The following is a 24159-nucleotide window of genomic DNA, read 5'->3' on the forward strand; positions in this document are numbered from 1 at the left end:
ACTGAGCAGATTGTAAAAATACTCAGACGTATAAGTGAACTACAATTATATATATTGGTAAGATTGTTATCATTATTACTATTTATTATTCTTTTTAAAGAAGTCTCTTATGCTTGTCCCTCAAATCTCATTGGTTGATTGTGTTGTTCCAGGATCAACAAAGATGTTAAACCAGGAACATGTTGCACTTGGTGAAATCAGGTACTGCTTTATTTGAAATGGAAATATGTCTTTACTCTCACTTTTGATCAAATGAATGCATCCTTGCTGAATCCAAGTATTATTTCTTTATAAAACATATTACTGACCCCAAACTTTTCAATATACTGTAGTGTACATATTTAGTTGCTAGAAGATAAACTGGACAGTAAGGCAGAATAAGTCCCAGGTTGTGTTTTAGTCCCAGTCAATCTCTGGCTTTTTGAGACTAGTATGGAAAGAATCCCAAAAATGCATGTCTCTGATAACCTTTTCTGACCAGAAAATATACCATGTGGATTTGAATCACTCTTTTTATTGAAGAAAGGTTGAAGAAGCTTTGCACTCCTGTGTAAAGGGAGACACGTTGTCTGTCTGAGCTGAGTATTGCACATTGGTTAGATTTTACTCAGGGTTTTGTGTGGTGCCATCATTTTAACACTCTAACTTTGTTTAATATTGTTGGATAAGGTTTCATAAACTTCAACTATGCATGAAATGCTTACGGCAAAAGTCGGACAGAAATAACAGTTCAAAACCAAACCGATAGTTGGGTTTCTCTCATCTTCTGAATGAAGCATTATTCTGGGTTTCTTGCAAGATCCTCACACAGTTGATGCTTTAAACAGAAAATAAATGATGGTTCTCCACACATATACAGTTCATGGAGACAGTTTTGACTAATGCAGAGGTTTTAATCTTTATTTGCTTTCTTAAACAAAGGGTTCAGTGCAAGGTCTGATAAAACAATGAATTAATCCACTTTTATATGTTGTCACACAATTTGATTATTTTTCTTCTGTCATCAGCCAACATCCACAAACTTCCCTGAAATCTTCTTACACTAATCCTGCTGAGTAGGCTGCGGTTATGGAGACACAGATGCGTATCTGATTCTGATTCTTTGTAAAACCACACAACTTGGTTATCATAGCTTCAAAACTACTACAATGTTCCTCAGACGATCGTGTCATTGAGCCTTTCTTATCATAACTTCTGTAATCTACATTCATAGTTGTGTTTAAAGGGATAGTTCACTTTAAAAATGAAAATTATGTCATCATTTACTCACCCTTATGCTGTTCCAAACCTGTATGAATTTCTTTCTTTGGCTGAACACAAAAGAAGATATTTTGAAGAAATTTGGAAACCAAACAGTTGATGGGCCCCATTGAATTACATTGTATTTTTTCCCATACTATGGAAGTCAATGGGGCCCATATCAACTGTTTGGTTACACATATTCTTCAAATATGTATTTTTTCTTAAATTAGGATACATTTACCAGCAAAATTGCATAAAATAACAAGTGTTGTTTTCTGAAAAATGTATATATGAAGAGTTCAGATGCAAAAGCCTCTAAATGCCATTTGAAATTTTCTTCTTGAATGATGATTTTTTATCAAACTTGTATATTTAAGTTCAGTAATTTCATTTAAATAACAATTAATTGGTAATTATCATTGCCATTTTAGTGAAATCACTGAACTTAAATATAAGCTTGATAAAAATGATCATTATAGAAGAAAATTTCAAATGGCACTTAGAGGCTTTTGCATCTGAACTCTTCATATTTATATATATAAAAAATGGATTGAATTGAAATGAAACTTTGAGTCAAATATGGACAAACCCAAATGTTGGGTTAAAAATGTAATAAAAAAATTTAACCCAATGGCTGGGTTTGTCCATATTTGATCCAACGTTGGGTTAAAACAACCCAGCAATTTTTAGAGTGTACAAAACGAATCCATACAAATTAAGCAGTTTAATGCACTTTTTTTGATTGATTTAAATGATGAACAGATTGAATTTTGGCTTTTATTCAAATATAAACATTGATCAGCGAACATAAACAGAAGCGAGGAAACCTCATTGGTTCTTGCAGAGGCTAAAACGTACTGCGTAACACGAGAATTGACGTCATTGGTTCTAAACATTGAACTTTTCGAACTAACCCACTCAATTCATATGGAGTAGTTTTACGGTTTCTTTTTGAAGTATCAAAGTGGTATGGAGGGACGGAAAGCTGTAAGTTTTAATCAAAGAGATCTTCATTTGTGTTCTGAAGATGAACAATTGTCTTACAGGTTTGGAACGACATGAGGGTGAGTAATTAATCACAATTTTCATTTTTGGGTGAACTAACCCTTTAAGTAAAGGTTTGATTTAAGGTTTAGATAGTTGTAAAGGACAAAAATACCCCCACCCTATGAAATGCTACTGTCTTTTGCAAAAAATAAATGATCATATGCACTAGTTTCAAGGTACTTTTAACAGTGTTTTTTTTTTTTTGGAGCTTGACATAAATGTTCGGGATTTCTTATGGAAAAGTTCTACTCGCATATTCTGCCTACCATCTACTCTATTGTGCTTCACGGTAGGAACAAATGAATACAGAGATGATATGCGGGTAAGTTAATAAAAATAAAATTGACATTTTTGGGGAATCTAATCCTTTAATTTTAGAGGAAATGCCACAAAAGAAGTTGTACTTGAAAGCCAAAGTAATCCACAGGTCTTCTCTAGTGAAGTTCTTGTTGGAGTATTGAGCATTCACAGATTCATTGAAGTCCAAAACTAGCATGACCCCGGGCTTCATGTTTAGACTGGTGAAATCTTTACGGCACAGCATTTTTTTCCTCAGGGCCAAAGATAACAAACAACGGAAGCAATGTTAAAATTTCCTCCCTTTAGGTGGACCAGTGCTCATCCTGAACAAATTGGGTAGAAAAAAAAAACAGGCTCCATATGTCATTAACTGTGCTATACTACGTCAACGTAATGGAGCCTCTGAGTACTTATGGTAGACAGGCGTTATCCCGTGCTGAAATATGGTGCACTCTCTTATCCCAAACATGTTCTGTCATTGTATGATGAGCCGTTCTGAGGTAGGTCTGATTTTAAAGAGCTTATGGAAGGAGAACAGCAAAGGAACATGTTTATACTGGGAAAAAAGTTTTAATCTGTCTTGTTTTCCTGTGAAGTATCTAAACATCCTTAAAACAAGATAAATACTCGAGAAAGCTAAATGTCTGCAAATTTGCTTGTCAAGTAAATTTATCGTGTTTTAAGGATGTTTAGATTTTGAAGCAAGACATACATACGGAGAAATTACTTATTTATCAGTATATTTGCATCCAACATTGATTTAAGGAACTCAATGTCGAATTCAACAAATGGTGCTAAGTGAACAGTGAAGAGGTAAGCGTTATTTCAGCCCATTCTCACTCCCAAGGCGTCACCTAACTGACGCCTTGGGAAGCATTTGACCATGCTTCAATATCTGACGCTTTAGGCGCCCTTTAGCGTCAGTTAGATGACGCCCTAGGATCGCGTGTACCCTACCCCCACCCCATACCTAAACCTAACCGCGTCCTCTAACTGACGCTTTCCTTTAGCGTCAGTTAGATGACGCCGTAGGATCGCGTCATGTAAATGACGCTAAAGGGCGCCTAAAACGTCAAATATTGAAGCATGGTCAAAGGTGACGCCTTGGGGTGAGAATGTGTTGATTATTTGGAGTATGTCATATCAACCCGGTCTCATCCCAAGACGTCATATAACTGACGTTTTGGGACGTCTTTTGACCATACGTCAATATTCGCCTTTTTAGGGCCCCCTTAAACGTCGGTAGATGAGGTTATGGGATCCTAACTCTACCCCATACCTAAACCTAACCCTAAACCTAACCCGTCACCTAACTGACGTTAAAGGTGAAGCGTCAGTTGTATGACGGCCCGGGATCGCCATCTACCGACGTTTAAGGGGGCCCTAAAAAGGCGGATATTGACGTATGGTCAAAATACGTCCCAAAACGTCAGTTATATGACTTTTTGCGATGAGAGTGTGTTAGTCATATAAATGTCTGCATCTTCTGGTTTGCTGGAATTTTATTGGAAGGGCAGAGTTTTGGAGATTGGGCGTGTGGTTGAAGGTAGTAAAATGGTGAAAAGTTAGTTGAATAGCCCAAAATTTTTAAATAGCATGTTCATTATTCAGATGAAATTATTGGTGGTTGCTGTACGTAAGGCCTAATTAGAAGTACTGATTGGATTGAAGGAACAAATTATGCCTCACTCTTAGAAGAAATGGTTCTGTTTAGAACCAGAAATGGTTCCATCACCCGCTTCATAGAACTCCAAAATGGTTCTATATATAACCTTTTTTTTTTTTTTTTTTTTTTTTTTTTTTTTTTGGTAAAAGGTTCTATTGGCCAAGTATGGAACCCCAGGGTTTTATTTACAACCCAGAGGAACCCTTTTTTAAGAGTGTATAGAACCTTTTAGGGGTTCCAAATATGTAGTGCTGATAGAACCTTTTGAGGTAGGACCTTTTCTTCTAAGAGTGCATTTCTCATTTATTTCTTTTAGGAAAAAATAGGTTTGCTGGTCTTAGTTGATTTAAACTGTCCAAAACTAAACTAACTACTCTTAAAGGAGTTGTTCAATTTTCAAAAAACTTTTGCTGATAATTTACTCACCCCCATCCAAGATGTCCATGTCTTTCTTTCTTCAGTCGAAAAGAAATTAAGGTTTATATATAATGCACTTCAGTGGGAACCAAACGGTTCAAGGTCCAAAAGACAGTTCCAGTGCAAACTGGTATATATATATATATATATATATATATATATATATATATATATATATATATGGTTTCTACAAGCGGAAACCGGGGATAGCGTGGATTTAATGTAATTCATAGGCGACAATGACAAGGGATAAGCCATTACAAGCCAAACTGGAATTTCTCTGATTTACAAATCCTTGGGAACCTTTGGAATAATGTAAGTACACAACTTCATGACATTTCACACTGTGTAAGTGTTTTTTTTTTTTTTTTTTTTATGTTTTACTACAAAAGTCTTATATATTTTACCTTTAAACACTTGTTAGCAACTTAATTGTAGTTTAGCTACTTTTCACTAAAATTTAAAAAGCTAACGCTAGCTCTCCTGACATTGTTTATGTGATGATAATGTACCATTGTACGTACATAGTATGGCCTAAATGTTGGTTTTGGTTTTAATTTCAGTTGTCTTCCAGTGAAGAGGTCTCCAAGACTGTGACAGGGGAACCACTCCTCAAACAATAGAGACTTCATGGCTCAATGAAGGCCTGCTGGTGCTACGTAATTAAGGGAAGAGACGTGCGTTCCCTCCCAAAAAACATAAACACAGAGCAACTTCAGCTTTCAGCAACATGGTAAAGCTTTCCAAACGTATCAAAAGTCCCACTAGAGATCTTCAGGACTATTGAGATTTGTACGTGTACTCTTACTCATTTTTGTGATGAGCATAATATTGTTTATTTAACACATCAAACTAAAAGAGGACATACTGTATGCACGTCTGCCAGTCACCTCTATCTCTAGGGGTTAATACATGCATTTGTCAAAGCTATTGAATGTATCATTTCCAAAGTATTCAGTATAATGATGATCATTTCTCAATCATCACTCTGAAAGGTCTTTATGTCATTTAGTTTTCCACCATGTCTCTTTATGCTCTCTTAAACATTCGGTCAGGATGAATGAAATATTGCTTGTAGTATTAGATGGCAGACCATGACAGATGAGTCCACACTATTTTTGTTGGCAGAAGATAGTCACAATGAAGAGATATTTTAACAGTTCTCACTTACAGACTCCTCGTGGGGTCTAAAACAACATGTCAGACGTGATTGCTGGCGAAGGGGACGTCCTTTGAGCAGCGAGTCTTTTGACTGGTAGAGGCCTGTCTGTTTCAGGCTAAATTAGAAGACATCCTCTGCAGGAGTAGCAATGATGCACTCTAAACAATCCTGGGTTGTTTTAACCCAAATTTGGGTCAGATATGGACGAACTCAAATGTTCAAACTTCAACTTTCACTTTCAAATGTGATTTTTTTTTAAATTACATTTTTAACCCAACATTTGTGTTTGTCCATATTTGACCCAAATTTGGGTTGAAACAACCCAGCATTTTTAGAGTGTAAATTGTCCAGAATTCTGAGCCTTTCAGAACAATCTAGGGGAAAAGAGAGATTTGCATTATGTAAATAACTGTTCACCCAAAATGAAAATATATTTTTGTCATGTCATGTTCCAAAACCACTTCTGAATCCACAGAGTAGCTTTAAGTGAGGAACATATTAACATTGGCCTTTGTTTACTAAAATCATCTTTACAAATCTTTGTAAGCTTAGAGGCGTTTCATTGGGACACCAGCACAAAATACAAAACCTTCAGTATTCCGGTGTATTTTTATTAGTTTTTAATCCACCTTAATCTGCTGTGCCATGTCTTTCCCCCAAATTAGTTTAAAAGGTATAAAAAGTTCAGCATAATCTCTCTGGGCTTGGCAAAAAGCATTCATTTTTGTATGTAAAAAATGATCAGTTGACTTAAAAAAAGTGAGAAAACCCATTGCCTTGAAATTAATAAGTAAATAAACTACATGTGTAATTGAAAAAAAAAAAGTTATATGGAATTGTCAAGTTCACATAACTTACTTTTTTCAATTACGCTTTGTTATTACACTCTAAAAAATGCTGGGTTGTTTCAACCCAAATTTGGGTCAAATATGGACAAACCCAAATGTTGGGTTAAAATGTAATCAAAAAAATTACAGTTGAAAGTGAAAGTTGGGTTCAAATTCTAAATTACATTTTAACCCAACATTTGGGTTTGTCCATATTTGACTCAAATTTGGGTTGAAACAACCCAACATTTCTTAGAGTGTAGTTAATAATTCTAAGACAGCACACTCTAAAAAATGCTGGGTTGTTTTAACCCAAATTTGGGTCAAATATGGACAAACCCGAAATGTTGGGTTTAAAATGTAATGCAAAAATTTAACCCAACGGCTGGGTTAGTCCATATTTGACCCAAAGTTGGGTTAAAACAACCCAGCATTTTTTAGAGTGCAGGTTTTCTTACTGAAAAAAAGAAAGTTAAGTCAACTGATCACTTTTTACAGTGTTTCTGCTAAATTTGGTTAATATATTCTTCTTATCTAAAAAGATAAGAAGCGATAACTGGCATTGGACATCTTAATATATTCCTTATTTTATCTGTGAAGAATGATGTTTTAAGGTCATAAAAACAGAGACTGCACAGTGACAAATTCTGGTGGTGTTTAAAGTAAATGAGATTTTTAACATATCGTGAGGGTTTGTTCTTGTAAGACTCGTCCGTCATAGCCATTGACGCTCTACAATCATAAAACCTTATCAAGAATATGAGTAATCCTGCTGTGTTGGTGGATCCGACAGGAACAGAGTGGAAATTAAAGTTTGATTTACGAGACTCGCTTTGCTGTTCCCCGGGCCGTTGGGTTCTAAGTTCCCATTATCTGAGAACAGCAGACCTCTCGCACACTCCCACTTAACAACCCTGGATCAGTCTCCAGGAAGTGAGACCTCTTCTTCTACCATTCCTGCTAGTGCTCGTCAGGACTAATGAACACAGACAGCCGAGACAAGAGGTCTGAGGACTGCGTAGTGTAAAAAAAAAAAAAAATCCTGTTAAACTTACAGAATAAAAACTGCCAGCGGCGGTTGCCAGCAATTCACAGTAAAAATAAAATGAAACATGGTGATGGCATTTTTGTGCCAGTTTATATTTTACAGTTAATTTCCATTTATATTATAAAACAATTCTGTGCCACTAGTGCCACCAATATAATGACTGTTTTCAAACAGATTTCACAAATAAGAAATAATAATTAAATGTGTCATGTGCGGTCACAGAATGCAATTTTACTGGTTTAAATATTATTATTATGGTTAGTCAAACTTTTCATATTATAAAAAAGTATGTTATGTTATTAACAATATTTGTCAATATGTCAATGTAACACAATATAATGAATAACAGGCTACATTTTTAATGAATGCATTTATTTTTATTGTATATTTAATTTCTCACATTTTGGCAATATAACTTAATTTTTTTTTTTTTTGTTCCCTGTAGCTGTATATCACGTTTATGTGAAAATTATTGTACATAACATTTGTTATATAGCTTCTTGAAAAAGTTTAGGATAGATTCTTTCTTACATCTGAGATCAACCATTGGTTAATCAATGGTTTATCCAATGAATGACCTCAAATGATAGTGATTGACAGAAAGGATCACACTTTAGATTAGGGTCCAATTCTCAATATTAACTACACTTTTGTCTCAATAAACTTATAATTACTGCTTATTAGTAAGGCAGTTGTTAAGTTTAGGTATTGGGTAGAATATAGCTTTGATGTGTGCTTTATAAGTACTAATAAAATGTCAATATTCATGCTAATAAGCAATAGTGAGAATTGGACCCTAAGCTAATGTGTTACCACAGAAAGACTGTAAAAACTGTGAAATATTGTAAGGGGTAATGCACAATCGGACATAGACTGTACTCTGACAGGAGGATCGAGTTTATTTTGAACTCATGAACTGAGTAATTAGTGACAGAATTTTCATTTTTGGGTGAACGAACACTTTAAACCTTTAATGTAATAAAAATACAGCCCGGTCTCATCCCAAGGCGTCATATAAGTGACGCTTTTGAAATTGCGTTTACATCCGACGCACATGGCACCCTTTAGCGTCAATATGAAACGCAGATATATATGGGCCAGAAGGCGCCTTCTAGTGGTCTAACCCTAACACTACCCCAGACCTAAACCTACCCAAAACCGAAGCGTATTTTTCATTGTTAGTTCATTTTAACTAATGTAGTTAGCTACTTGTAACAAAATAAAACATTATATGTGATCAAGTATTCTAAAATTGAATTGATATTTTCCAGATGCTATACTATCTGTATGTACGTCCCTTAAAAAAGAAGAGAAGAGCGGTAGAGGGGAGAAACTTGTGCGTTTCGATGAGGTAATGCACCGAGCTGCAGAGAATATGGAAGTGCAGAGGCGCAAGGGGTCAAACACATTCCCGACAGCCGGTGAGCCATACTGACAGTGGGGGAATGACATCATAGCATCTCACTGATGTGCCCTTTTAAGGAAGCTGCCTGCAGGAAAGCACTTACTGGTGCTGCACGCACACACAATGTGATTTATCCATGAGATGGACAGCGCGCGAGCTTGCTTTGGCACGCCGGTCCATCTTCCCGAGCGAGGAGTGCGAAAGCAGGCTTGTGTTCTTTTTAAATATGCATTTATTCCCTTTCCTCTCCGTGTTCAGTCTCATAAACTTTCGTGCCCTTTTCAAGTGCCACTAAGGCCGAGTGTGCGCCCCATCACAGACCTGCTCCAACCCTCAGCCTGCTGTGCCATTGTGTCCACTTTCATCCCGCAGACAATGCCCGCTCTCCAGGAGCGACTGTAGTGCCAGCATATTTATACAGCACTGGGTGCACCGATCAAACTCTGAAGCTGGAACCTTCCCCGACACCTGCAGCTTCACAGCACCCTACCAGAACATAGTGTAATCAGGCCACATTGCTGCCTGGCAGAACCGTGCAGAATAGCACACTACTGCAACTGGTTAAATAAGCTCTGGCGAAGGCAGAGAAACAATGCTAAAATCATAATAGATTAGACAGAGAAAGACTTCTGTTTTAGCAGAAACATCGCATTTGCATAGAGTACACCCTGTGCTGGTTATAAAACATTTTTTTGCGAAAAGTAATAAAAGTTCAGCACGAGGTCTTCATGTTCTCACGCTCATGCTTTTGGGTGCTTTCCATGCGTCTTATGTTTTAGACGAGTAGACCGTTCACTGTGCAGTGTTGCAACAGGTATCCTCATTTACATGCTTTTGGTAAACACTTTTATCCAGATTAACACTCTTAAAAATAACGGTTCTTTATTGACATTTATGGTCATCCATGGAACCTTTCCATCAGGTTCTCAAGGGGTTAGTGGAAAAGGGTTCTTTAGATGATAACTGTTCACTGAAAGGTTCTTTAGGGAACCAGAAATGGCCTCATTGAAAAAAAAGAAAAAGAAAATGGAATCTTTATTTTTTTCAATATGTATGCATTTTATCCATGACCTTGACGTTAATGAGCTAGCACCTTGCTTTGGTTGACTTACAAGAATACTCAATGCATTTTCATCCTTTTGACAATGCGTATACATCCAACACACATGGCACCCTTTAGCCCTTCGGTTATGGGTAGGTTTAGGTCTGGGGTAGGGTTGGGGTTAGACCACTAGGAGGCGCCTTCTGGCCCATATATATCTGCATCTCATATTGACGCCAAAGGGTGCCATGTGTGTTAGACAACGCATTCTCACCCCAAGGCGTCACCTTTGACCATGCTTCAATATTTGATGTTTTAGGCGCCCTTTAGCGTCACTTACATGACGCGATCCTACGGCGTCATCTAACTGACGCTAAAGGAAAGCGTCAGTTAGAGGACGCGGTTAGGTTTAGGTGTGGTGTGGGGGTAGGGTACACGCGATCCTAGGGCGTCATCTTACTGACGCTAAAGGGCGCCTAAAGCGTCAGATATTGAAGCATGTCCAAATGCTTCCCAAGGCGTCAGTTAAGTGACGCCTTGGGGGTGAGAATGGGCTGTGTTAGAATAATACGCATTGTCAAAAGTTTCAGTATATGCAGCCCATTCTCACCCCCAAGGCGTCACTTAACTGACGCCTTGGGAAGCATTTGGACATGCTTCAATATCTGACGCTTTAGGCGCCCTTTAGCGTCAGTAAGATGACGCCCTAGGATCGCGTGTACCCTACCCCCACCCCACACCTAAACCTAACCGCGTCTTCTAACTGACGCTTTCCTTTAGCGTCAGTTAGATGACGCCGTTGGATCGCGTCATGTAAGTGACGCTAAAGGGCGCCTAAAACGTCAAATATTGAAGCATGGTCAGAGGTGACGCCTTGGGGTGAGAATGCGTTGGTATATGACGCCTTGGGATGAGAACAGTTTGGAAAACTAGTCATATACAGTCAGAGTTTGCATGACAGTAGTGGAATAGTCACAAAACACTGGTGTTGAGCTTGACTATGCAGTTGCTAGGGCACTACTGTTGGGATTTCAACCCATGTTTGGGTAAAATTTGGACAAACCCAATGGTTGGGTTTAAAATTTGACCCAAACATGGATTGAAACAGCCCAGAATTATTTTTATTGTTATTGTTATTATTATTATTATTATTATCTTTTTTTTTGGAGTGTACGTGTTGCTTGGGTGTTATGAGTAGTTAATATAGTTTTTTTGTTTTTTTTTTTACATATTGCGGATAGGTATACAGTCAAAGTACTGTAAATGGAAACTTTAACTAAATCACACAATTAAAAGTGATTATCCAATATACATCTATTTTATTGATTACATTTAACACTAAACTGTAAAGTTTTTGTTTTCTTTGACATATCTAAGCAAACCCCAAACAATGGAAGTCGTTGCTCTAAGAACATTGGAACTCGCACTTGCCAAAGAATACCCTGTGATCCTCTAGGAATAAAAAGTTAAGTTTTCCATTATTCTGGCAATAGAACACCAGGTTATTAAATATTTAAAAAGAATCGTCTGCTAAAAGAGGTTATATAATGATGATGGTGGAGGAATATGCATCTAGAATGTCTCTCCCTGCCTTGTTCCCCTATCTACTTTTGCGAAGAAAAGGAAGAGAGAGTTCATGCCGGGTAAAACCATCAAACGGCAGAGATATCTCTTTGAGATCGCTTCTCCACCTTCATTATTAATTATTCATTTTGAGATGAGGTCACCAAGCAAACAGATGAAATAGTCAAACTTGTGCAATCTATGGGAGCCAGTCTGACACATTTGGGTTTGGACAGCATCTGGAGTGCTGCAGACTTCCATGTTTGCCATTAAATGGTCCCTAGCTCTGGATTTGTTATATGCACATGCCTTTCAGTTTGGTTTGCCATTAGACATAAGCCATTGTGGGCCAGTGGTCTAACTGGATAATCACAAGGGCTCTGTTCCAAAACTTGATGTAGGCAGGACATTACAGTTGTGCTTTCAGTGTGAAGGCTGTTCCAAAAGGTCTAGGACACACTATATTGGCCAAATTTCAAAAATAGCTTTGCAAGTATCCTTCATAGAGAAACATTTGGGAAAAAAACGTATAATCCATAGAAAAACGAATAATGCGAGATTAAACTCGTTAAATTTCGAGAAAAAAAATCAAAATACAATCTTGAGAATAAACTCATTAAATATCGAGAATAAAGTTGTTGTGTTTCGAGAAAAAACTCGTTAAATTTTGAGAAAAAAGTCAAAATACAATCTTGAGAATAAACTCATTAAACATCGAGAATAAAGTCGTTGTTTAGAGAAAAAAAACGTTAAATTGACTCGAAATTTAATGAGTTTATTCTCAAGATTGTATTTCGACTTTTTTCTTGAAATTTAGCGAGTTTTTTCTCAAAACACAACGACTTTATTCTCGATATTTAATGAGTTTATTCTCAAGATTGTATTTCGACTTTTTCTCGAAATTTAACAAGTTTACATTTTAATGACTTTAATCTTGAGATGGTTTTATTTTTTTTTATAATTGCTTGGCCCTAATCCTCTTCCGTATCCTATAGATCCACCTGTAGCCATTTCACCCCCCCTGTGCTTTATTGTTTGTACCACACAGGTTTGTCATTACTTTTTTGCGCCATATGGTTAAAAAAAGACAGAAATAGACTGTAGTATCCTTTTTAGTTGCTGTTGTTGTAAAACTTGAAGCCAAACCCCATAAAATGTCTCTGCTATGTCACATGCGGATTGTCTTCAGTGCGTCAGTGTAAACAGAGCCATGTGAAAAGGAGGATCTGTGCGTAACATTATCTGATATCCACAGTAGTTAAGCAGCGAGTTGCTGTTTAGTGCGGGGGATGAAATTACACTCATGAAAAAAGATCATTACAAGAAAACTTCTCTGCAACCCTGCTGGCTGAATGAACTGAAGCTTACAGTCATAACTTTACTAAATGATACTGACATTTACTAAGCCTGCTGAAAGCATTGAAGTTGAGTTAGACTGATACATTCCATTAGAAGACATCAGTGGAAAAAGAAGAGAAATCCATTACGGATGAGCCAACATCTGGCCCGTCAATCAATATTATTTTCACTGTATCATTTTTTTTTCGCTCTATGACTGTCCAGGTATAAACATATGTTCTTTTATTTCACATTTTATTCTTTATTATATTATTATGAAGAAAAAATAAGTTCACTTTATTATCATAGCACTTACAGTATACCGATATACAAGGGAGAGTGAACTATTGCTTCTCCCTGGTGTGCAAAATAAGAGCAATTAGGGGAGGGAAAGGGGTGATGAACACTTCTGTAGCAGAGAGCGAATGTGTAATGAGAATTTAGCAGCTTGAGGAACAGATGTGCAGATGAGAAGAACAGGGGTGGTGGGTCAGGGGACATATGATTATCTGTCAAGGATGATCAGATGTGTGACATCAGACACGTACAGAAGGTCAAACTTAAATAATGTTAAATCTATGACTGACTCATCGGTCTTAATAGCTGCTGTTGGCAGATGAAGGCTAAAGCACTGTAGGTGGCTATCACACACCCACTGCATAAACGAAATGAAAATCTCAAAAAAGTGGGCTGTAGTGAGTCATCTGTTTAGATCAAGGTCACCATGATAAGAAACCTGGTCATAAATGAATTTAATGAGGCATTCATAAAATGATGCTATTTGCCAGAAACTTTGTTAGGAGCTTCAACGTAATACATGGTTTAAATCGAACTGCAAGTACGATAATCTGGCCCTTGCTGATGTAAGTAATGCGAGTGATTTCAATCAAACCGTCCACTAAAGAAAACATCTGTTGCGACTCGCAATGTGTCTTGATTACTTTATTATTTCCTTAAACAGAGGTTTGGCTATGAGACATCTGTGATATTCCTCACATTAAGCCAACACACGATAAAAACACATAAATATTTTGCTTTATTTTGTTTGTATAGTGGCTTGAAAGACAGCTAAAATCCTCAGTAGACTCAAGGAGATCACAAACAGAGGTAAGATGATTCATTTTAAATGTCTTCTGTCTTCCTCAGTGAGTTTCTTTTATTTAAAGGGATAGTTCACTTTGAAATTATTTTTTCAGCGGCGTTCGTGGTTCGATTACTCGAGACTGTTTTCCTAAGATGGCTCCAGCCTGTATTCGCGAAGTGGACTGTCTTTATAAAATATCTTCTTATTAAACGGTCTGTACACTTAAAAGTTCTCGATGCTTCGTTTTGCATGCAGGGACATTGATTATGCTACCGTGTTAGTTCGGGGATCGACTTATCGAGACTATTTAAGATCTGTATACACAAAGTGAACTGTCTTAATAAATTATCTTCTTATTAAATGGTCTGTACACTTACAAAGTTCTCAATGCTTTGTTTTTCATGTAGGGAACCTCATTATGTTACTGTGTTAGTGTGGGGCTATTTTGAGCCTTGTTAGTGGTATAAACTAGCGATTTCTTTTTACTTAGTAAATGCCCCCAGTACTAGCATTATACACTAAACAGTTTTTAGAGATTTACATTTGATTACACTCTTTACATTTGATTATCATGAAAACAAATCTCAGAGAACAATTGACTAGGTACCGATGTTTTATTAGGCCAAAGGTTCATTTTGCGCTGGAGTTCTCCTTTAAGCTAAAACAGCATGTCCTTGTTGAAGTACAGTAAGTTACAACAACAATATTAGAATGTATAGATAGAAATACCTCCTTAAAGCAACAAATGCACATGTTCACTTTTTACATTGTAGAGAGACTGTGGAGAAAAGCCCTGTCGCGCATGTTGACGGGATTGGTTACATATTTGTGATAGTAGGAAAATGTACATTATCAAATGCATTAACCTTTTGAAAATCTGGGACGTTTCCCAGTACAGTTCGAGTCAGGCACAGGCCACCAAAATGAGGACTGTCCCCGGAAATCACTCTACGTCATACGAGGGAAATCAGCTCAGGTTCTCCAGAGATGTATTTGCTCAGAGAGGTGAAGCACGGATAGAGAGGCTCTTACATCCCCACCTGATACGTGGAGCATTTCAAACGCTGCGGAAATGTCAAATGGTGTAAAACAATCTTTGAGAGAACGGGGCTTTTGAGGAGAGCAGCTTTAAAAATGTCACGGACTCTCTGAGACAGATTAACCTGGGATCTAGTGATCAACATAACCAAAACCAACCGATAAAAGCTTTATAGAGCTGGCTTTTATTAGATACACCCGACCCCCGTGAACAGAGCTGTCTTGAGCTCCGGAGCCGTCATCAGCTCTGATTGAATGCAGCCAAGTAACAGACAACCTGTGATATAAAGGGACTTTAGGAAAAGAGATGTTGGGAGATCAAGATTGTGATAGGACCCAGAGCAATAGTAAAGAGTCAAGTTGAATTTGGCTGGAATATAACCTCGGATGAATAGCCCACTGTGGACTCATGTGAAAACAACACATCCGAACAGTTCTCAATTGGAATTCGGATTTAGGGAAAGAGAGGCAGGTGAACAGGTTGAATGGCAGCAAACTGTTGTTACATCATAAAAAAAAAACATTTTAAAAAGGGCACTGTATGTATATATTGGCACTAAATTGTGTATAATATTCTTGGTAACACTTTACAATACGGGTGCACTAATAAGCATTAATTCCTGCTTATCTAAAGCACAGATAATACTGAATTAATGTGTAACTAATAATTATTTAAGCCATCCATTAATGATTACCACATTAGGAACTAATTAAGAGTCTGTAAGTAAGTAATGTAATTGTGGATTAATTCCATGATAACTCAATTTTTTAACTAATAGTTTTAATTAATATGTTAATTTCCAGAATGAGCCAAAGCCTTGTATTTCAACTTCCAGATAATATGACAGGTACACTAATATGGATTAATACATGATTAATTACTTCATTGTTAGTGCAAATTCATGTGCAAAGTACTACAATTACTAAATGACTAGTTAATAATGATGTGCCCCAACAAGTAAAGTCATAACATAATGATACCTTTGCAAATCATTAGCTAATGATTAATTAAAGCAGACAACTGGAAGTTGAAGTGCACAGCTTTGACTAATGGTGGTAATTAACACATTAATTTACACTATTAGTTAATAAAATGTGTTATTAAGGAATTAATACAGAATGACACATTGAATTAACAGCAATTAATGTATTACTTAATCTATTAATCAGATAGACTCTTTATTAGTTGCTGATGCAGTAATCATTAATTAATGGTTAAGTTCTTCATTAGCTATACATTAACTCATGATTATCTGTGCATTAGTTAAGCATGAATTAACGTATATTAGTGCACCCGTATTATACAGTGTTGCCGCATTTTTTAACCAAATGAAGTATTGGAAGGCTACACCATCGACTGTATGCATACGCTAGCAAACACTTTGGGCTAACCATAACACCGTTTTTTTTTTTTATTCTTTTACTGTACTAAATGAAATACAGTATGTATTAAAAATACTTCTACTGCATATATACATTTTTATCTTAAAGTTCACCCAAAATATTTAAATTAGCCCATGATTTACTCACCCTGAATCCAGGTTTATATGACACTCTTATTTCAGAGGAATACAAGACATTTCAACAACAGATTCTGTTCAAATATAACATTTAAACAGAATAAAATGCGGTTAAATTTCTGTGCCAAAGGGTTTTTGAAGACGTTAAAAGAATGTGTTCTAATGGTGTCTTTGTTGTTCTTTTTATTTTTAGAGTTTAGAACTGTACGGAAAAAGAAAATAAAGTTCCAAGAAAACAACAACAGCATACGAGTCTGGAACGACATGTACGTGAGTAAATAATAGGGATGTACTGAAATGAAAATTCTGGGCCAAAACCAAAACTGGTGTCCCATACTCGGAATTTGGGCTCTGCATTTCGCCCATCAAGTGAATACTATATTACTATATTACTATAGTAAATACTACTATAGTATAGTATAGTACTATAGTAAGTACTATACTACACTATAGTAAATACAACTATAGTATAGTATAGTACTATAGTATAGTATACTATGGAAGTATATTACTACAAAGTATATTACTATAGTAAATACTATATTGCCATTGCAGACCCTCTCCAAATAATCATTGGAAATGTGTAAACTCACAGTCTGTGTGAATAAAGCTTAAATTATCAAATAGACTGAGTTACAAACTAATGATCCACTTAACAAAATCGTTTTAACCGAGTAACTCATAGACATACTGAGATATGTATCTGGGTGCCTGATGGGAAAGCTATCCTCCATCGTCTCTGAGTGAGTCAGTAAAAGCGAGGCTCACGTAACCGAGCCCTGATGCAGGCCCATCAGCTCCACTGCCTCGGGTCACACTTCAGAGACAGCAGCTCCCCTAAAACAAAGGTGTGCGTTCAAAGCACTCTGTTGGCTCTCATCTCGTCAAATCGGGGGAAGAAGCACCTCAATCTGAATTTCGAAAAAAAGCCTCTCATGTTTCATGACCTGTACGGGCTTGGTTACAATCGGCTGTGGGCTCGGAGCTGTTAGCCCATTCTTAATAATGGCCGAGGGCTTGTGTACACCCTCTGTCTTTAGCTGTCTCCCCTATAGATTAAGTGCTTAGATAGCAGCACGCACTGAGAAAGAAGTTTAAATGGAAACTCTGGTTTTGTGTGACAAACTGATAAGAATTACACAGCATTTTCTAATGGTTATTTTAAAGATTTATTTATTTGGTAACACTTTACTTGAAGGGGTATGCATAAGACTAACATGACACCTTCATAATCATGACATGAAGAAATTATATTTCATGTTTGTGACAACTGTCATTAAGCGTCATTCGCTCAGTTATGACATTTGTGATGCAAATATGACATTGTTTGAGATGTCTTTGTTATGACACCTTGACATAAACCAATACATCATAACCTGTCAGTGTCTTTGTCATGACAACTTGACATTAAGACAACACAACCTGTCATAAACATGACATATCAGATTAATAATCAAACTTAAGAAACCACCTAGCTTTATTGGTTAACATTACATTAAACTGTCAGGTGGTTGGTTTTGACATCGGCTATCATGAAGCCATTATAACTTTTTAATGACATATTCAATTAGTATCACTGTAGTTGAGGTCATGAAAAATATTCATGACAGTTATAATGCCTCATGACAGCCAATGTCAAAGCCAACCACATGACAAAGACACTCACAGGTTATGATGTTATGGTTTATGTCAAGATGTCATAACAAAGACATCTTAAACAATGTCATATTTGCAATCAAAATGTCATTATTGAGCGAAAGACAATTAATGACAGAAACCTCAAGACATATGTCATATCATGGTTCTGAAGGTGTCATGTCAGTGTTATGCACACCTCTTCAAGTAAAGTGTTACCATTTATTTTATGGCCTAATGTTCCCAGAACATTCCAGGAACCAAACATTGTTAGCTGGGACCACATTTCAAGCAGAAAAAAAACTACAAACTGAATGAACCGAGCTGTGATGTCACATAGACTCGCTAAAAGCACTCTTTGATATTCATCCAACTTGACTTAACAACACTACCTTTTCTCTTCTATTTTTCTGTTTAGGAAAAATCGTATCATAAATAAAATGATGCTATAACATTAGTGAAAAGTCAGAGTGTTTTATTGGACTACACAATATGACTTCATCCATAATTAAAATTTATACCTGCCGTATTCTCTGAAACGGTCGGTGGCCTCATCTCTTCCTTCACATTCAAAGGAATCTGTGACAAAAACATTAGCAGAAATGTCAGGGGAGGCTTTAGGGGGAATAAACAGAGCATATGTGTGCAGTTTGGCGTTAGCAGCGATGACGGTGTTTGATTTTGAGATTACAGAGCTCATTAAAGCTCTGGGCCTGAAGCGTTACTTTAAATAAAAAACCCACCCTGATATGTATTCTTGTGAAGCATGTGCAAACATGCACAGCTTTTTATGCCCACTCCAGTTTCATAACCAGAGGTACTTAATCTTAATTACAGATGTCGCAACAACATTCTCTTTCACTTTCTTTCTTTCTTTCTTTCTTTCTTTCTTTCTTTCTTTCTTTCTTTCTTTCTTTCTTTCTTTCTTTCTTTCTTTCTTTCTATCTTTCTTTCTATCTTTCTTTCTTTCTTTCTGTCCTTTGCTATGTGGTTTCTAGAGTTTGTTGTCATCAGTTTTCTTTGTTCTTAGTTCGTTTGTGTTGACTGTAATTAATTATTGTAATTAAATAAATGAATTACAGCTGTAACTACATGCAGGTATTTTTAAAATATAAGTACAATGTAAAACATGTATGTACTCAATAAGTCCATTGTATCAAATTATTAATTTCAATGTTAGTACGTACTGTAGTAGTTAAAGCCACTTAATACTGTATAAAGTGGGATCATTTTTTACTGTATTGTTGATATAATAAATGCAGCCAGAGGTTATAAGAGGAAAACAACCTGTTATTTGTGCCTTTCACATTCAGTCTGTAGCAGCAAGTATGATTTTTCCAGCAAGAACATTTTATGTAGATTCATTTTCTCACTGTGAATTAGGTATTTTTGCTGATTAATGAGAAAAATAGCAAGATGAACAGCGCAGATTTTCACTGGTGAATTACTGGTGATTCTTTGTTCTTGTGGCCGTCGGTCTGTGGCTGGTGAGGAAAGGTTTCCTTTCAAAGCACTGCTAATACTGAGGAATTGCTTAAGTAGAGAAGCCGAGTCTACGGCCTGCATGTGGAGAATGCTTTCTGATACATAGAATCAGAGCCGGCTGCAGAAACAAACCAATGGACGGGCATTTAATGTTGTAAGGGGGGCCTAATTATGACATGCAATAAATTTTTCTATAGGACAATAAATTTTTCTATAGGACAATAAAATTTTCTATAGGACCTATTTTCTATAGGTCTATAGGCGTTATTTGCGGGTGGTGGGATATGTCCCCATCGTCGATGTTGTACCCACCACTTTTGAAACATATCCGGCACGAATGTACCAATACAAATAAACAAAACATCTTCAGTTAACTAGCAGAGCATTCGTTTCGTTGGTTTTTTTTAAATAAGAGACGATCTAGCGCTGAAATGTGTTTTTTAAATCAACTGTTAAAATGCTCGTTGCCGCTGGCGCGGATAGGCTAATGTGTTTTTTTCTGGCTTGCGCACAGTCTTCACTCGGACGCGCAATCCGTTGTGGAGAGACTCTATTCATTCCGGTGAAATTAAAACACAAAATGTTCTGAAGATGTTTTGTCTCTGCCTGATATACAACCACTGATAAACATAATCAGTTTTGATGAAAAAAAAAAAATTATTAGAACGGATTAGAACCCAGAACCTCTGGCACGCTTGGCAAAAGTTCTACCCCTGGACCACTTACATTCACGGTTAATACAAATATAAAGGCGTAATTGAACGACCACATAAACCTAAATCAATAACTATTTAAATCTATTAAAGGACATCATACTATTACATATCTGTTTTATGATTTAGCATTGTGTCAGGGCTGGTGCAACTTAAGAAGAGTAATAAAAATAACTGGCCCACTCATGTTCTTAATACAGCTGAAGTCGACGTTTTTGGTAGTGGAATCTCCGCATGAGTTATTCAATACATTATTTTTTTTATTTTAAAAATATTTGTATTTTATTATTATTAAAAATATATTATTATTATTTATATTATTATTTTTATTTTTTAAATAATTTATTAAATGCAAATTGCATGGAGAAGGGGGCACAGGGGGGGCACAGGCGCTCGGTAGGTGGGCCCGGCCCCCTAAGGCCCGCCCATAGCGCCGGGTATGCATAGAATGGCTCTTTTCCCAAAGACCCAGTGAGCTTACTGTCTTTTGCCCTACATAGGCAGCATCCTAACTCAAATGAAACTGATTAGGTGATTTGGAATACCCTAGGCCGCAATTCATGTGAGTTTCATTAAACTAGTGATTTTTGTCTTAGATGTTTCTCCTACATTTTCTCAGGAGACATTAAAATCAACACAAATGAGACGATTGTTGACATGCAGTAAGAGTTAAGAGCTATGAATTGAACATGGATAGCAGCTCAGACTCTTTGACCTTGGAACAATTTTGATGAGAAATATTTGGGTTCATGCTGACATCTCTGAGTTTTGATCACAGACTTTAGTTTCCTTGCAAATCTGAGAACAGTTCGAGATCTAGGCCTATGTGTTCAGATCTCTTCTGAAAATAAATCTCTGAGAAGCATCAGTCTCCAATTCCTCTTCATGCAATCTAATTGCTGCCTGTGAGAAACAATATACTCTTAATGAATATATACTGTATATTAAGAGTTCAGATGCAAAAGCCTCTAAATGCTATTTGAAATTTTCTTCTTTAATGATGATTTTTATCAAACTTGTATATTTAAGTTCAGTAATTTCACTTAAATAACAATTAATAGGTAATTATCATTGCCATTTAAGTGAAATCGCTGAACTTAAATATACAAGCTTGATAAAAATGATCATTCTAGAAGAAAATTTCAAATGGCACTTAGAGGCTTTTGCATCTGAACTCTTCATATATATATACATACACACACTCACCTAAAGGATTATTAGGAACACAATACTAATACTGTGTTTGACCCCCTTTTGCCTTTAGAACTGCCTTAATTCTACGTGGCATTGATTCAACAAGGTGCTGAAAGCATTCATTAGAAATGTTGGCCCATATTGATTGGATAGCATCTTGCAGTTGATGGAGATTTGTGGGATGCACATCCAGGGCATGAAGATCCCGTTCCACCACATCCCAAAGATGCTCTATTGGGTTGAGATCTGGTGACTGTGGGGGCCATTTTAGTACAGTCAACTCATTGTCATGTTCAGAAACCAATTAGAAATGATTCAAGCTTTGTGACATGGTGCATTATCCTGCTGGAAGTATCCATCAGAGGATGGGTACATGGTGGCCATATATAAAATAAAGGATTTTTATTGGTGTCTGTGGTTTCATGAAGAACCTTTAACATCTGTGGACTCTTCCCAGTGCACAAAAAGTTCTTGAAAGTGGAAAAAAGGTTTTGTGGATTATTAAAATGTTTTTCACACTAAAATAAAATGCTTCTTTTAACAACTGAAAGGCTCTGTGGATACCCAAAAATTATTATTCAATGGAATTGCTGTGAAATTATTGTTATTCTATGGAATTATTTTTAAGAGTGAATGACAGATCTCATGTGCGATTTGTTCTTTTCTAGCCATCAACACAATGGAGAACCAAATCTCTGTGTGCAATTAATGAAGCCTCCGTATTGCTTTAATTACAGCATGAGACAATGACCTTCGTCAGTGGGAGTGATCTGGTCGGGACCATCCAGGGTTGGACGCCACAATCAATAGATGTTGCTGCCAAGCTGTTGGGCTTACCCATGACCTCAGGGGCTTTCCTGCCATATCTTCCTCGTATCCTTCTTCTCTGTCTTTGATTATCGTCTGTCTTCACTCTGGGATTTCCCTAGTGTCAGCCAGTGCCCTGTTGCTCATCTTATGTCTCTCTAATCGCAATCAGATGGCGGTTTCATTTGAACATTGGGAGCCCCTCATTTAGGACATAGCATCCCTTTCGTTAAAACAGCAACGAATAGTAATAATTCCTGAGTTTACCCCGACCGTGTGCTGTGAGTCTCCGCTGACTGCGCACGCTCCTCCCCAAGTGGACGAGGTGTTTATACTTGACACATTTGCCGTAGTATATTCTTTAAAACAACATGGGGGTGACCCGGAGTAATTGTCCTTTTAAACCACCAGGAAGTAGCAGTAAGAAGAAGTAAGGGACACAAGTGATAATGGCTGAATCCGAAAATTTTTAGCATGATTTGAAGTGGCAAAAATGAAGATTCCATTGTTGCAGTGTTGTTATTGTTTACTATTAATGAACAGCTAAACACTAAACCAACATTTTTGTTAGTTAATGATCTGTGAGAATGGATCTTTATTAATACCAGACATTGATTCGAGTAACTTTTTTGATATTTGTTTATAAAGTGTTCTATTTCTACAATATATGGTGTAAAAACGTCTTAGTGCTGCCCTCTTCAGGTTGAACGGTGGCTACTGCAGTTGAATTTTCCTATTGGATGTTCCGCACTTCGTGACGTACGCAGGTTTCAGCTCACCAAGCGAGCTATGCCCTTGGCAGTATAAAAACCATCTTGTGTCGTCAAAACCACTGTAGGGAGTCTGGAATTGTGAGTATTGAAAACGACCAGGATAGAGTGTTTTAGCATCTATTTCGTCCCCTCTATCTCCGCTGGGGTCAGCCCACTTTTTCAGCATTTTCAAATATTGCCAGTGGGTGGAGTCAGCTAGCTCTGACCAGGGGTTTAGTTACCCTTTAAATGCCCCTTGAAATCAAAATGTAAGTTTTTTTTCAAGCTTTTAGTTTGAATATTTTACCCTAATGGTAATTAATAATCTGGTGTGTTCCAAAACAATGACAACATTCACAACTAGGAGATATAAGCATTCAAAACATCTTTCACATCTTATCTTATAACATCTTCTGTCAAATCAAATGCTCTCTATAAATTAAAGCGTCCCGCCCCCATGCTATAAATACCACCTGGCCAAAGTGATCATTGACACATCATGGAGCAATATGGGTTGGAGATGTGTGTTTGTTTGCTCAAACGCTCGAGATTTATTCCATTTTCTAACTGCGTTGGTTAAAGGAGCTGTATGCAAGATTGTGGCCAAAACTGGTACTGCAACCACTTTCATATTAGGGTGCATCCCTGCCTTCCCCATGACTCGAGGTTGCCAGTAGGGTTGCCGCGGTGAGGAAAATTTCCCACCGGTTAATCGACGTGTGACAACACCGGTAATCCCGGTGTCACCGTGGAGGGCAGGGCGGGGGGGTTAAATAGCTTTTAAATGCGTGCGCGTTATACTTTCACTTTCGAAATAAGCGTCAATTGCTTGAATGGACAAAAAAAAAACAACTCGCTGATAATAAAACTTTTA

The 24159-nt window shown here is 37.0% G+C and overlaps 1 long non-coding RNA gene across 1 annotated transcript; it reads left to right on the forward strand.

The window, feature by feature from the left end:
* The first annotated feature begins 16899 nt into the window (after positions 1–16899).
* Positions 16900–23959, forward strand: LOC148978391 (uncharacterized). Its single transcript, XR_016169342.1, has 3 exons — positions 16900–16965; positions 22464–23384; positions 23868–23959. It is a non-coding gene; the product is annotated as an uncharacterized LOC148978391 (long non-coding RNA).
* Positions 23960–24159: the final 200 nt, after the last annotated feature.

The sequence above is a fragment of the Pimephales promelas genome, chromosome 7 (genome assembly GCF_988280905.1).
Source record: "Pimephales promelas chromosome 7, fPimPro1.hap1.1, whole genome shotgun sequence".
Classification (NCBI taxonomy): domain Eukaryota; kingdom Metazoa; phylum Chordata; class Actinopteri; order Cypriniformes; family Leuciscidae; genus Pimephales; species Pimephales promelas.